Source organism: Panthera onca, chromosome X (genome assembly GCF_046562875.1).
Source record: "Panthera onca isolate mPanOnc1 chromosome X, mPanOnc1 haplotype 2, whole genome shotgun sequence".
NCBI classification, from domain to species: Eukaryota; Metazoa; Chordata; class Mammalia; order Carnivora; family Felidae; genus Panthera; species Panthera onca.
This window is the reverse complement of record NC_138357.1, coordinates 121084329-121101126: the sequence shown is the minus strand read 5'-3', so window position 1 is coordinate 121101126 and position 16798 is coordinate 121084329. Positions and strand designations below refer to the sequence as shown.

The following is a 16798-nucleotide window of genomic DNA, read 5'->3' as shown; positions in this document are numbered from 1 at the left end:
TTACCCGCGGTCACCTGCGGTCCAGAAGTAGGTGATCCTTCTGCTGACATATCGTTGGAAGGTCGGTTAGTAGCCCAGCACTCCATCACAGCGCCTGCGCCACTAACCTCACTGCACCTCCTCGCGCGGGCGCTGTGTCCTGTCATCGTCACAAGAAGGGTGAGTACGGCACAATAAGACCTTTTGAGTGAGACCACATTCACATCATTTTTGTTACAGTACATTGTTATAATTGTTCTATTTTGTTACTACTTCTTGCTGTCCATCTCTTACTGTGCCTCATTTATAAATTAAACTCTATCACAGGTATGTACGCATAGGACACAACATAGCATTTATAGGGTTTGGTGCTACCCAGGGGTTCACGCGTCCACTGGGGGTCTTGGAATGCATCTCCCTCAGATAAGGGAGGCTGACTGTACTACTGAATTAATATATTAAGAGATCTTAAATGAGATTTTTAAACACGCATCAAGTTTAGTGAAGTTTTGTAAAGTAATGGACTGAATGTTGTCTCATGGTTTTTTAAAAGTTTTAATTCCAATATACTTACCATACGGTGTTACATTAGTTCCAGGCGTGCAATATAGTGATTCGGCGATTCCGTGTATCGACTCGGTGTTCATCACAAGTAGACTCCTTAATCTGCATCGCCTGTTGCCCCACCTTCTGCCCCTCTGGTGACCATCAGTGTGTTTTCTGTAGTTAAGAGGCTGTTTCTTGGTTTGTCTCTCTCTCTCTTTTTTTCCCTTTGTTCTGTTTCTTAAATTCCACATATGAATAAAATCAGATGGTATTTGTCTTTCTCTGACTTATTTTGCTTAGTGTGACACTCTTTAGTTCTATTCGTGTCTCATGTCATTGTAGACAGCAAGATTTCATTCCTTTTTTATGGCTGAATAATATTCCCCCCCCCACATCTTTATCCATTCATCTATCGATGGACACTTAGCCTGCTTCCACATGGTTTTTATTTTTACTGAAAAAATATGCTAGTGGTGTGTTTTTATAGTCTGGATATTTAATTTTAAAAGATTTCACAAATTTTGATGACTTTGTGCCACCATTAGCCAATTTCTCAGGTAGAAATATACTTTTGTGGTGCGATTGATGGTTAACAGTAATGGATGTTAATTAATTCGTATGTAGGGAGTCTTCTTAATTTTGATGTCCTGTAGCTGATTTCTCCTCAGATCTGATTGCATGAGTATTTTTCAAATACTGCATATCACAACCTATCGTGGGTTATAATAGTAATAGTAACTAATACCAGTTTTTAATAAAATAGAAGGGAAAATGTTAGAGTACATAATTAAGAGGTATTGTTTTGAGAAACTCTTACCTCGTGTATATACCTATAGCTCTATATTTGTAAATACTTACATGTCTATAGATACATATCTAAATACTGAATCAGGATGTGAAATGTGGTAGTCACACTTTTGAAAATATTGAATTAGATCATTATTTTTTTACTCAGGACTTGTCATTGTTAAAGAGCTTATGCTAGGTGACAGAGAAAAGTAAACTATTTTCTCTTGTTTTTAAAAAAATTTTTTTTAACATTTATTTATTTTGAGAGAGAGACAGAGAGAGACAGAGTGCGAGTGGGGGAGGGGCAGAGAGAGAGGGAGACACAGAATCTGAAACAGTCTCGAGCCAGTTTCAGCACAGAGCCCGATGCAGGGCTCGAACTCAAGAACCGTGAGATACTGACCAGAGCCGAAGTCGGACACTTAACCGACTGAGCCACCCAGGTGCCCCTATTTTCTTTTGTTTTTTTAATGTTTGTTTACTTTTGAGAGAGAGACAGAGTGGGGGAGGGGCAAAGAGAGAGGGGGTCAGAGGATTGGAAGCTGGCTCTGCACTGACAGCAGAGAGCCCAATGTGGGGCTCAAACTCACAAACTGTGAAATCACAACTTGAGCTGAAGTTGGATGCTTAGCCGACTGAGCCACCCAGGCGCCCCAAACTCTATTTTCTTACTTTTCAATTATGCTTGTGTAATTTGCATTAGTGTCAGTCCTTGACAAGTAGAGAATATAATCTGTAAATTCACTTAGGTCCATGTTAGGACCTTAGGTCCGCTTAAGGTCCACATCAACTGCAACAGAACGAAAGTATTCTGGGTGCCTGACAGAACCTTTGATAACTCATTTCCCTCGGGAGAGTTCCAGCAACGTACCAGGTTCATGGCCTTTAGACATCCCCACTGAGAGAGAGTGCCACTGACAATCTTTATATGACCTGTTAGCAAAGCTTAATTTCTTTCCTATTATTTTAGACCAAAAAAATGCATTTAAATAAAAGTGCTGATATTTTTATCCTGCACCCCAGTGGACTGTGTTGGGCCACACCCTGTGGAGCACAGTCTCTGCTTTGTAGGCACGTTCTCCACTGGCAGCCACCCTTGCCTTCTGTTCTGACCTCATGTCACACAACTGTCCCTGCTCTGGCCTAATCACACTGAACACACCAAACAGATTCCTGTCTCAGGGCATTTGAACCAGTGGTTCTCATTACCCGACATGATCTCTATGAGTCTAGCTCTTTGTCATGATGCAAGATTTGGTTCAAAGGATACCCTCTTGAAGAGGCCTTCCTGATTACTGTATTTCACAGAGCCCCCTCCTCTTTCCATAGCCCCCAGTTACTCTCTATTCTCTTTCTGTTCTATTGCTCTCTTTGATTTATTTATTTTTACAGAACTTACCACTATCTGTTTAATCCCCCTCACACATTCTAAGCCCCTCTAGAATGGGATCTTGTCTCTACAGTCCACCCCCCATATCCCCAGGATGTTTTGGGGGCTGGTAAATATTTATGGAGAGATTCAACATTTCTCCTGTCCCTCTGCCTCACTTGAACCAGTGCCTTTGGATCTAGTCTTTTCATTTGTGTCTGAAAACAGTTCCTCCCCATGATATCAGTTGGCAGAGACACTGTATTAGGAAGGATGGGGTGGTTGATTGTAGGGTAAGCTGGATGCTGTGAGAACTCCCTGGAAGTAATACTTGTGACCTAAGGATTGGGTAGGGATGCTTGTCCTGGAAATCCTGATGACTTATTTCTGGTAATGAAGTGATTAGTCCACTTTTATGTCTGAGAACAGAGACCTTCACAATTGCAGGTGAATTATGCTTTTAGCTCTAAAGGAGATCAAATTTTTGTGTTCCATAGATAATTTCCCCGATCAGAAATTTGATCTCCAACTGGAGATGTTTTCTTGAGACACAATTAATAGAGTCTGCTAAATTTTATCCCTGAAGACAAAATATTACACTCTGAATTTGGAGTTAACCAACTGTACCTAAATTCCCTACCATCCTGCCTTATGTCTGGTACTCGGTAGACTCTTAATAGGTATCAGTTAGATGAATAAATAAATAACCACAGTCATGGGGGTTTGGTCTGATCTGGCTCTGACATTATTCAGCTGTGCTACCTAGATCAGGGTCTGACAAACTATGGTTCATAGGCCAAGTCCAGGCCACCACAGTTTTTATAAATAAAGTTTTATTGGAACACAGTCATGCTCATTTGTTTAAGTATTGCCTTTCACACCATAGTGGCAGAGTTGAGTAGGTGTGACAGAGATGAGATAGCCCACAAAGCTTAAAATATTTACCCTCTGGACATTTATAGGAAAAGTTTGCTGACCCCTGGGCTGGGGAATGCCACTTAACTTCTCCAGGCATTGATTTGGTCATTCATAAAATGAGTTGAATGGACTCAGTGATGTCCAAGGTCCTTCTCAAAGCTTACATCCGCATTTTCTAGATTCTAAGATACTATGTTCCTAAAGAAACTCAAAGTGAATGGACTTAAGGTTACCCTCACTGTCTTCTTAGAAAACATATGATTTCATGAAGCTGTGTTTTCATTAAATGGAGATATAGGTTTTGCCACATTTATCTGAAAGACATACGGAATGTTGCAGGTTGAGTTTATTTCTCTGGTTTGGTGTTTAAGTGTTTGGAGGAGTAGATGTATTATGCTGCTTAGTACCTTCCCACTGCTTTTGCCAAGGGCTCTGCTGAAGTAAAAGTCAAGAGTTTGTAAAGAAACTGATAAGTGGGTTTGCTTACAATCTATAATGCTTTAAGTGGGGGTCTGGTATATTGAGCTAAGAAGTAAAAAATAACATTAAATATAACATTAAAATCTCAGCTTGGCCTACTGTGAGGTCATTCATGGTCCAGATAAGAAAATCATTCACTGCTACATGTTGCAGGAGAACAATTCTGGTCCGGGAAGAGACAAAAATTGTCTTCGTTAAGTTAGAATCAATTACTCTATCTTGATTGGTTTTCTTGTTTGGGCTTAAATTATAAGTGCTTAAGTACATAAAAGCCCTGTGGATCCCTTTGAAAGATCATCAGCCCTGCAAAAATTTTGTTCAGGTCGCGAAACTTGTAATGGGTATTTCTTCTCATACTTGCCTTCCGCTTGCCTTCCTCCAATTACTGTTGACTGCACGCTTCATCACAGATCACAGAAAATGAGCATCACCATCAGATCACGTAGTCAGGACTTTCTAACAAACTGAACAACAACAAAAATAGAATACATTGAAGTTTTATGAGAGGATAAGCAATGAATTGCAATTCTGGGACTCTGTCCCTCCCTCTTTCAACGTTTCCTGACCATGTACTATGTGGCAGTTCTATACCAGGAGCTGGAATATCTCAGGTATATGTTATCTTTCATAGATTGCACATCTATAGCAATTTAGAGATTTCACACCATGATCCCACTTGGTTCTCACACGAGACTTTGGGAGAGAATCAGAACAAGGATTCCATCTACCCCTAAGGTTTATGTGGGACCCCTCTGTGGGAATACTGGAGTGAGGGAATGGAGATGGGAGCTCAGCCTGACTGCCTGGAGAAACTCCGGCCTCCTCCATGTGAGGTTTTTTGTTTTGTTTTGTTTTAGAAGGGATCTTGGTGTGCTCTGGCGAACGCCTGGCACCTCCATCTCACTGATCTGAGGTAGGGAGCAGAAAAAGGTCAGTGACAAGGTACAAGGGCCCTAATTCCTAAGTTCCACCCTACTCTGTCTTCCAGACCCAAGCAGGAGGCTGGATTTTCAGCTCGCAGTGAGAGTGGCCCTTCTGAGCCTGCAGAATTCCCGGATAACTCTGGTGCTTCCCCAACACCCCCTCTCCTAACCAAACTCAAAGAGCTCCTTCCTCCTTGGGTGTAGAGTGCTTGCACGGGCATCTCTGAAATGTGAAAATTCTTTGCACATCATCCATCAGTGCTTGATGGTGACCTGGCAATAATAGAAACCACATCTTAGACCTGTCAATAGGTAACTCTGCCTTTGGGTAAGTGACTCTCTGAGCTTTAACACCCTGACTTGTGAAATAGGGGAGTTGGACTAGATTATCTTTGAGGTCTTTCCCGGTTCTTGCTTGCCATGTTTTTTGGACTTACATTTGATTCCCAAATTAACTCAGTTTATATAGGGCTCCTGATCCAGAGATATCACTATAGCAGATGCTGTCACGGCAGTGCGTGTTCATATCCCCTTGGCACTCACCGTTTCTGCAGGCTTTCACTATCACTCTGCCAGAGGCTTTCATCTGGCTGCCGAGACATGCTTGGCTGCAAATGCTGGGGAATTCAGATCCTCAGGAGTGGTCCTCAATTAATGCCAAATGCGAGCTGAAGAAGGATATTGCAGCATCCTTGTTCCTTGGGGGAGACATCTCTCAAGCAGGTTCTTGCTTATCCACAAGCAGTAACTGGTTAGTTAATGCACACTGCATTGACTTCTTCCCTTCCTTCTCTTACATCACCTCCCAAATGAACCACTTGCAATCAGATCCTTATCTCAGGGCTTGCTTCTGGGGGAATCCACCCTAAGATCAGTCCCAAGCAAGTCCTATTGTGATTCATCTAGTAGCACATGCATTGGTTCACAGTGGTCAGTTCCTTGAGGAATGTGTCTTGTTTACCCAGACTAGGGTTACCAGATTTAGCAAATAGAAATACAGGAACTCTAGTTATTTCTCAATTTCAAATAGTGTCAAATAATTGCTTAGTGCAAGTATATCCCATCTCAAATATTACATGATGTATACTTATACTAAAAAAAATCATTGTTTACTTGAAATTCAATTATAATGGGAGTCCTGTCTTCTATCGGTCATCCTTAATCCCAGTTCTCATTGGGAGCAGTGGTCATTGCACCTAGACCGACACCAGGGCTGAGGAAAGGAGGGTGATTGGGATTGGCTTAGAAGATATAGAGCGTAGAGGGAGGGAGGGAGGCAGACCTGAATAGCAATGCTTAGAGATAAAGACATGTTGAGTACCAACTAGTAGATGGGTGTGAGGTGGTAGATAAGGAATGATCAATTCAAAGAGCTTGGGCAAGGAGGCAAAAACGGGGTACAAGAAAACTGCAAGCTGCAGTTTCAAACATTGTGGGGAAGGAGGTGCCAAAGTCAGCGAACTTGCCGAGACGTTATCGATTTCTCTAGCCCTATTGCCTCGCACAGTGCCTGGCTCACTCTGGGCGCTCACTAAACATTAAATGAATGATGGGGTAGGAAGATTGGTGGAAATAAGAAATTCTGCCATTGTGAGCTTTATGGAAAATGGTGCCCACTAAAAAATGCACAGGGCCTTTTAGAGCAATGACTTGCATCTGATTATAGAAGCATAGAAAATATGAATTGCTATGTGAATTCTAAGTAATGAGCTTTTCTAATCCTTTCCTCATTTTTCATTGCAGGTACAATTCAACTTAAATCTTTCATGGCTAGTCGGGTTTTTGAATGCCACTTGTATGTTCAAAGCTAATTTACTTAATAGCTAACTTATCTGAACCTTGACCAATATTATTGGAGCATTTAGATTGACAGAAAGTTTGGGATGAAAATTCCCTATTCAATTTCAGAAGATTGTAATCAATTTATGTTTTTAATGACATTTCCTTTTCTTTCTGCAGGAAGGATAAAATCTCATCCTAGGTCTATTATTTCTAGCTATAAGTTCAAAGTTGAAAAAGATTGGTTTTATCCTCAGCAAGCGATGTGATATTTCCTAACTCTTTGGTAGAGAAAATGAAGAGAAATACAAAAATAAACGTCAGCATTTAGATAATAGAAAAGTAGTGCTAACACATCCTCAATTTTCATTAAAGTCAGCTTTTGTTACTAGAGAAAAATGTTTTTTTTTTAATTTTTTTAATGTTTATTCATTTTTGAAAGAGAGAGACAGAGCACAAGCAGGGGTGGGGCAGAGTTGGGGGGCAGACACAGAATCCAAAGCAGGCTCCAGGCTCTGAGCTGTCAGCACCGTGAGATCATGACCTGAGTCGAAGTTGGATGCTCAACCGACTGAGCCCCCCAGGCACCCCAAGAAAAACGTTTTTATGAAACAATAAGCAGGCTGGTCTCCAAAGGGTGGTTTCAGCTTAAAATCATTTCTTCTGTAGATGATGTATCTTTAGAGTTAATATGTCCATTCTGTGTTAACTGTGTGTCAACCACATGAGAAGGGCAGAAATCTGTATATGGAGAAGTACTAAAAATGCACCTAGGAATTCAAAATAATATACATTTTAATGTAAAATTAAAGATGTACTTGTTCTAAGCTTTCTATCAAAAGCAAAAGTCTTCTCCGATGCTATAGAGAAAAGAAAGCAGAAAACCATAAACCCAAAATGGAGTCACTTGTGCTAGGCCCGTGTCACCAAATCAGGGCTTAATACCTAACATAACTGCAGTTTCCGACTTCCCTGTGAGTGTAGTCTTACCGGGTCAGTCTGGAGTTTTCTGGTTAGCACCAGTGAGGTAATCTGCCACAAAGAGCCTCTTCTGTTCCCCAAAGGGAGGTGAGGTAATCTGCTCACTCTTTATCGCTGCTCTCTTCTGTCTATAAAAGCCTTCCATTTTGTATAGCTCCTTGGGCTCCTTTCTACTTACTAGATGGGATGCTGCCCAATTCATGAATCGTTCAATAAAGCCAATTAAATCGTTAAGTTTTACTCCACTGTATGTTTGGTATTTGAGGGAGCCCCTCAAAGCTGCTTTTTGACCTGTTACTTCGAGGTGTATTACCAAATCTGTGTGGTACTCTCATGGAAGTTTGCAGAGGAAGTAAAAGGAGGTCTCCTCTTTCTGAGAGTGTCAGGGTCAGTTATTCAGACCAATTCTCTGAATAAAATCTTCTTAGAAAGCTTAAAATTACTGAAGAGCTGACTAAAGCACAAAAGTGAAGGAAAATGTAAAATAACAAGCGTTGACCAGAATGTGGTGAATTGAAACCCTTGGGCATTGCTGTGGGAATGAAAAATGGTGTAGCTGCCGTGGAAAACAGTTTGGCAGTTTCTCAAAAAGTTAAACATAGAAATACCGTATGATCCAGCAATTTCGCTCCTAGGTGTATATTCAAAAGAACTGAAAGTAGGAACTCAAACATACTTGTACACCAATATTCATAGCAACATCTGTCACGATATCCAAAAGGTGGAAACAACCCAAGTGTCTGTCAGCAGATGAATGGATAAAAATGTGGTCTGTCCATACCGTGGGATATTATTCATCTACAAAAAGGAATGAGGGGGGCGCCTGGGTGGCTCCTTTGGTTAAGGGTCTGACTTGGGCTCAAGTCGTGATCTCAAGGTTCATGGGTTCAAGCCCCGCGTCGGGCTCTGTGCTGACAGCTCAGAGCCTTGAGCCTGCTTTGGATTCTGCCTCTCCCTCTCTCTCCCTGCCCCTCCCCTGCGCGCGCACACTCTCTCTCTCTCTCTCAAAAAAAAAAAAATAAATAAACATTAAAAAAAATTAAAAAGGAATGAAATTCTCATGCATGTTACAACATGGATGAACTTTGAAGGCATTCTGTTGAGTAAAATAAGCCAAACACTAAAAAACAAATACTGTCTGGCTTCACTTATACCAGATCCCTAGAATAGGCTATTTCATAGAGACAGAAAGTAGAACAGAGACGACCAGGGGCTGTGGGGAGGAGCAATTGGGGAGTTGTTGCTTAAGGGGTACAGAGTTTCTTCTGGGGATGATGAAAAAGTTCCGGAAATGGGTAGTGGTGATGGCTGCATGGCATTGTGAGTGTACTTAATGTCACTGAATCGTCCATTTAAAAATGGTTAAAACAGCAAATTTAATATTGTGTATATTTAATCACAGAAAAAAAGAAGGAAAAAAAAATGAAGGAGAAACCTGACAGGTAAATGAGCACAGAAGCTGCTTTTGACCTGAAGGCATTTACCAATTTTCAGAAAATTAAGACCTGTTCTTCACAGCCTCCTGCAGCAGGAGACAGAAAGCAAAGCACAGAGTCTTTTTGTTGGGTTTTTAATATTCATCTCATTGATTTTATCCTGATTGTGTCCGCGAAGTTTCTGAATCAGAGACAGACTGTCATTAGTGTTATTTACATAACAATCATTGCATTGACCGCCCCTCCTTGTCCCAGACCTTACCCCCTGGGGCCTCAAAATGAAAGTCAGGTGGAAAAATCTGTCCTGTGAGGGGCCAGATGATCCATAGGTGAGCAATGGAGAAGAATGGATTTTCTCTGCATGTATACTGGAGAATGAGATAGCTGCCCCCTCGCTTCTCTCAAAAAGAGGGAATAAAATTTTGCCTCCTGGGGATGGGATGAAAGGATCCTGGGTTCTCACTCTAACCTTTTAGTATGTGATTAAATCTTTTTAAGGACCAGATAAGCCTGAATGTCGCTGGCTCTCCAAGGCCCTGAGCCTCATTTTTCCCTTGAAATGTTAACACATACCTCCAGAGTTAAGTGAATCTCTCCAGAGTTCTCTCACTATCTATACAGTTCTAAATTACCTTCCCAAGGCTGCTCTTAGCTCTGGATCCCAAGTTTTCAGCAAGATTTATTCAGAAATCCCCACCTCTGCAGAAACACAAAACTATTTTCTCTGCACCCACACTGTTGAAGACCAGGCTTTAAAAAAATTTCTTTGTTAAAGTTCTGTTTATCAGCTCTTTCTAGTACTTAAGAATGATTTCCCCTTCTCACCGCTTCTATTCAACATTGCACTGGAGGTTCCAACAAGTACATTCAGACAAGAGGAAGAAGTGGGGGGAGAAGGACTCGGTGAGGAAGAAGCAAAATTGATTTCATGCGCAGGTTACACAATCATCTATGTAGAAAATGCTAAAGCATCTACAAGAAGCCTACTAGAACGAACTATAAGTGAGTTTAGCAAAATTGTACACAAGTACCTCTAACCTACGGCAGAACGTGATAGCTGCTTTTATAGAGGTACTGTGTCCTTTAGAAGTACTGAAGTGGGGACATTAATTCTCTTGGAGAAAGTAGAAGGCATCATAGGAGGTAAGCTGTGAATCACGTGTTTGAGGAAGGATTGATCTGGGTCAGGAAGAAGGCAATTGGTGTTCTGATGGGAGGACAGGGAAAAACACAAATGTTTGGAGGTGGAAAATCGTGGTGCTGAAATGCCGGACCTTGAATGTCAGACCCCAAATTAAGGACTTTATCTGAACGACTTGAAATAATTTTCCACACCTTCCTTAGAGTGTTATGTAATTATCTTCTCAACTATAAAATAGTAGGCTTACTTCTTTTTCTATTGGCTAGTCAAAAGAGATGATTATGTTCATAAGTAATTTAAATTGACCTTAGTATTTTGAAGCAGGCAAAATAATCCAGTTTGATGTAAAAGCAAATGAAAACATGAAATGAACATTTTCCAATCTGCTGCTCTTGGATATTTACCATCTTTCTACATAATCCTAGAATATAAGCTTTTCGAGGGTAGCACCATGTGATCTGAATCTTTCACGTTTGCCACCGTGCAGGCCATTCAGTAGGCGTTTAATCCTTGCTCTCCAGCGATGATGTAAAACTGCAATCATCTAGGTGGTAACTCTTGACATTATTAAAAAATGAGTGCTTCCAAGAAAAGAAAAATCCACAGCACACAGCCAAACAATAAATATGGGAAATAGGCTAGAAATAGATTTATTTCTTAAAGCCCCTGCTTCTAGGACCCAGCGCTTAACTGGAGTGTCCTTCCCCCATCCAGGTCACATTGAGCAGCCTGGACATTTCCCAAGGCAGACAGCTTCCTCCTCCTGTAATCCAGTCCGTAGAGGAGGACGTGGTTTTCCCTGATTCCGAACACCATTCCGCTTTATTAAAAACTCTTTCTCCTTCCTATCCCAAAGCAGATGGGGCATGCACCTCTCTTTCCCTGCCTATTCAGTACTCTCTCATAGGAACCTCCGAGCACAAACCTGAGCCCTTCGGAGCCGACCCCTTCACACCAATTTCCAAAATAAGCCCTGGAGTGGACAGACAGCCGTGCAGACACAGTTGACCATGTGAGCAACTCGCCTTCCTTGGGATCACACCCGCTCCTACTCAGAAAGGAAATTCTGAGGCTCTGAACACTGTTCTTTCTCCCAAGACAACTTTCTGTCTGTAAGATTTCTCCCTTAGGCATGCCATTCTTAATGAGAAGATGTCCGCCATCACCTGTGGACTTGAACTGCACTTTTGCTTTTGAAACCATGTGCCTCATTTTCTCAGTGTTGAATTTAAATAGACTGCTGTTATTGTATTTAGTTGAAAAGACTTTTTTTTTTTTTACACTAATATGAGGCTCATAAGGAAACATCCCAACTGGGTTGGTTAAGGTTACCCGAATAGGCAGGGAATCTATGTCCTCATTATCTCTGCCTTGATTTGTTTGGCTGTCAAAGATCTGCTCAGAATAGTTTGCCAGAACAAACCCTACTTGCAATGGGATGACAGAAACTGAGGTAAAATGAAGAATACGTAACAAAGGAGAAACTAGCATATTAAAAAAAATTTAATGTTTATTTATTTTGGAGAGAGAGTGCACTAGTGGAGAAGGGGCAGAGAGAGAGGGAGACACAGAATCCCAAGCAGGCTCCAGGCTCTGAGTTGTCAGCACAGTGCCCGACGTGGGGCTTGAACCCACGGACCGTGACATCATGACCTGAGTCGAAGCTGGACGCTTAACTGACTAAAGCACCCAGGCGCCCCTCGTGTATTTTAAACAGCAGGTTTGGGAGACTTGCAAACTATAGTAGTGTGTTATTTCGAAACAGAACCAATAGAATACATCCACGCACACACACACATATATTTGGACAAGGGTTCATAGAGCTGTCTTATAAGGAATTGGTTCACATGATTATGGAGGCTGAGAAGACCCCATCATCTGCCATCTGTAAACTGGAGACCCAGGAGAACCAATGGTATAAGTTCCAGTCAGAGTGCAGGAGAAGACCCATGTCCCAGCTCAAAAATAGGCAGAGAGAGCAAATTCTCCCTTCCTCCACCTTTTGTTCGATTCAGACCTCCAATGGATTCTCTAAGGCCCACCCACCCTGGGGAGGGAAATTCCTTTATTCCATCTACTGGTTCAAATGTTAACCCATTCAGATGCACACTCACAGGTACACGTAACATGATGTTTAACCAAATATCTGGGCACCCCACGGCCCAGTCAGGGAGACACAGAATTAATCATCACACGTAGTGAGCAGTTTAGTGAAAGTCCATGGAGAGTTGATATTCCCCACTTAAAATGTGTGTCAATTTGGACAAATCAAATTGGCCACCTGCATATGAGTCCTGTGGCTCACCCACTTTGACTTGACTTTGCCTGCCACTGGTCTTTGGCATGAGCCTATCTCAAATGTAAATGGCATCCCTCCTCTTTTGAACAACTTCACTAAAGCAATGGGTCTAGAACAGCAGTTTCAACCGGGGGTGATTCTACCTCAAGGGGATATTTGGCAATGTCCAGAGACATTTCTGGTCATCACAACTGGGGAGATGCTATTGGCTTCTAGTGGTTGGAGGCCAGGGACGCTGCTAAACAACCTCCAGTGTGCAGGGCTGCCCTATAACAAAGAAGTATCCAGCCCAAAATGTCAATGAGGCTGAGGCTGAGAAATCCTGTTCTAGAGAGAAAGAGACAGTCCACACTGCTCAACACAATATGCCCCACATGTCCCCTGTCTTTGTCATGAGAAACCAATGCTTTCTGAAAGCTTTCTAGATCGGGATTTTTCCACTGAGTTTAAATTACTGGGTAGGATCTAGTGTTAAAATTGGCAACTTTTGAATAACTGCATTAAGGTAGACACGTTACATATCAAATTTGGATGAGATGCAGGAAAGCCATGAGAGAAGTTAAGCGGCACTTTGAAATCGAAGAGAACTGTGTGGATGGTGTGCAGGTGGCTTTATTCCAGCTCATAGCGCAAAATACCCCATAGTGAGTTCTCAGATGAGGAAGAGCAAATACTCATTTTCGTCAGACGCAAATTGCTGAAACTGCAGTTATGACCTCTTCAGACCTTCAGAAGGTGCCAGTTCCTTCCCAGTATGACACCACTGTGATTCTAACTGCACTGGGTTGTCTTGAGCCAATAGGGGTCAGTGGGCAAAACTTCAGAAATCTTGTTTCTTGACTTGCCAGTTTGTGTGCTCTATTGCAAACCTGATTGCTTTTTTCTTAAATGGTAACCTGTACGTCTTTGCTCATGGTCAGGAAAAAAAAAGTCCCTGTTAATAATTTACAAAAGACAGAGCTCCTCCTCTCTTGCATCCTCAAATCTCTCAAAACACGTGATCGTCTAAGCATATCTGGTTTCCAAGTAGCTGAGTGAGGAAATATGATTGGCCTCTCAGCATTGATTCCTCCTCTCCTTCCTCTCTCACTCTTCTTGCCTAGCAGTTGTTTGCTACGAGACGGTCATTGTTCCTATAAACGAATAAAGAACAGAGTTCTTTCTTTCCATCCTTAGGAAAAGGTGGGCTGTTTTGCCTTCCTACCATGGACGAGGATCTTGAAGGAGAAACTTGGCAGACCTTTTCCATTCCCTGGGGCTTCGGCCAGGCAGTAGAGGATGAAGGAGGACATACATGCCAGTGAGTAACAGTCCTCAAGTACAAATAGCAGGGGTCCTGTCATTGCTTCCTGAGATTAGCTCCTGGTTTTCAGTAGGATGGATTTATTTGGACAAGGGTTGAAAACCATGTCTCAGAATTATACAAAAATGATGCCTTTGATAGAAAAGCGATGAGATCCTTCTGAGTTTTGTCTCAGTAACTGTAATTTTTACAAAAAGAACATTTGGAGGTGAGGCAGGAATATCCTGCAAAAGAAAAGCATAACGTCATACACTACTCTGGCTGTTTATTTTCTCACGACTACATGTCCAGAGGCATGCTTTTGGGAAGAGAGAAACTGATTTTAGCTGCTCATCCTTATATATGGTATTCTAATCGGCTATCACTCACAGTAAACTTTTGACTGCACTTGTGCACTTTTTGCAAGGGAAATTGGGCTGTGCTGTGTTTATTTTCTTTTGAAAGTGGTATCTTCTCAATGACAAATGTATCTATCAAGATGAAAACTTTTCATTGTTAAGCAGAAAATGCTATGTTGGCTATACAAATTAGTTTGTATTTAATTGCTTATCTTCAGTGGTCTTGATAAATAAGTGTTTCTCCCTTGGAAACCTATTTTACAGAAAGTGCAGATCCTTGATGAGTGGCTGATGGTTTATATAAATATGTAATTCTTTCTTGATTTTGTCTAAGTTTCAAGTATTTTGAAATTCTTGAAATTTGTCAGTGCTGCATGCATTTTGGAATGCAAATTGGAAAGTTTCCAGTCATTGTGCTATTCAATGCTTTCTCATTAATCACTGGTACTTGTGAGTTTGTTTAAATGATATTCTTTCAGCAGATTCTATGATTATCGAGTGTTGCAGCATTGCAATAAGAACATTATGTGAAGGGGCACCTATAAAGGAACTGCCACAGGTTAAGAGAAGCTCTCCAAATGGGTAGAATTCATTACCCTGGACTTTTATCACTTGGGACTTTGAGCCAAATGTGTTTAGAGTTGCCATCATTTTCCATAATAGTAATCACTTGGTGGCACTATGTGTTTTAAAACAGTTTTGACAGTTTGCATGGGTGCGAATGAAACCTCTTTCCTTTCGTTGTAAGGAAAATTTAGAAAGTGACGTTGTCATTCTTTGGGACTAGAACATACGAAACAGCCTGATGTTTTGGAGCTAGCAACAGTGATCTCCCAAAAACTACTGTTCGCTTATGATGTAATTTCATTGGACAGCTTTTCTTTGTAGTGCACACATTTTCTTCCCGATTTCATACCTGAAAGATGAAATGATTGAATACACTTAGGCTAAAGAGAACAGCCGCTTAAGACAGGATCCTGAGCTTTGTGGCTCTTGCTTGTCTGATTAGTACCATGAAACAAAATACATTTGGCTCCGAGCTCACTGAAGCATGTTGTTTACAGGTTTGGGAGAAAATAGATAATGAAAGGGATAAGGAATATTTTAAATCAGAACACTAAAGACAAACCACTGAATTCCAGTTGGATAGTTTGTTGGCCATACTTTTAACTCCATGTACCCAGTGAAAAGTCTAGTGTGTCTTGTTTTATTAGAATTAGTGCTAGATATGTGTCTAAAGACTGGAGTTCCGTGTTATCCCTGGATGTGCTTAGTCATTAGATGATTCAAGTTAATATATTATTAATTTTAATTTTATACATAAAATACTATTTTATTTTTATGACTCAACACAAAAAGCAACCATTATTATAACTTCAGCTCATTTCTGCAGTGGACGATGCTCTCGGGTATAGAACCATGTAAATGTGGTTCAAGATTCAGTCGGTGGGGACAGTCTTCGTAGAGCAACAAGTGAGGCTGGCCCAATTCCCTCAGTCGAGTCTCATTTGAGCTGCTGACTTTTCACAGGAGTACGATCTAAAATCCTTAGCCTGTCGTCCAGTCAGGCAGCGCAGGCTCCCTCGTCTGGGAGGTCCCTGCAGCCCTTCTCCACGTTGCTCATTGCTGATCCGAAGAAGCTATCATAAGACTGAAGTGAAGACGAGAATGGTTCACTTTCCTGAAGTTTGTAACCTTTAAAATTAAAGCGCCTCGAGACTGTTTTTGTTGTTGATTAAAGAGCAACTGGTTGCCCAGTAGAGCAGCCACACAGACTGGTCAGGTTTCCGGAACCGGTCTGACCTGGCTGTGTGCCCTGGTGCCTTCATTTATTGCCTACATGGCTTTGGGCAAGTTTGTCAGTTTCATTAAGCCTCAGTCCTCATGTCTGTAAGATGAGGATAATACCTACCTCATGGGGATGGAGGGCTAAGTTAGTTATTGTAGGAACATCTCCTAGCACAGTGCCTGCCTCAGCCAGTTATCTGATTACCGACGGTCATTCTTAGTATTCGTATTAGTAGCAGTGATAGCGGAGCCTTTCAAAAACAATCTGGATCACAGGCCTTCGGGTTCAGTTTAAGTTTGAGAGAAAGTTATAGGTTATTTGGCTATATCTTCTGGCAGGAAGATTCTAATCTTCTAGTAGGAAAAAGGATTCATTTGGAACCTCACCTACTAGAATGGCAAACAGGGATAACACTGAGAATGCCAAGTGCTAGCCAGGGTATGGAATGACCGGAACTCTCACGGATTGCCCGCACGATGACAGAGATCGATGGGTGCCAGGGGTTAGGGGTTGGAGAAGTGTGTGAAAGTACCTTCTGTAATGGAGCTATTTTGTATCCTAATTGTGGTCATGGTTATAAGAACCTATACATGTGATAACATTTATATAGAACAGTAGTATGTCGAAAAGTCAAATTTAGTATGTGATAATTTAAAACATGAAAAATGAGAATGCAAGCTTTTGGCCCTTGAGGAGTTCATAGGTGCACTGAGGGACAAACACAAATA

General features: G+C 41.5%; 1 long non-coding RNA gene across 1 annotated transcript in view; it reads left to right on the top strand.

Annotated features, from left to right (window-relative positions):
• Window positions 1–13991, top strand: part of LOC145713520 (uncharacterized) — a 68768-nt gene extending 54777 nt beyond the window's left edge. Inside the window, exon 5 of the long non-coding RNA XR_014136626.1 lies at window positions 13817–13991. This is a non-coding gene — a long non-coding RNA (uncharacterized LOC145713520). The remainder of the gene's footprint in view (window positions 1–13816) is intronic.
• Window positions 13992–16798: the final 2807 nt, after the last annotated feature.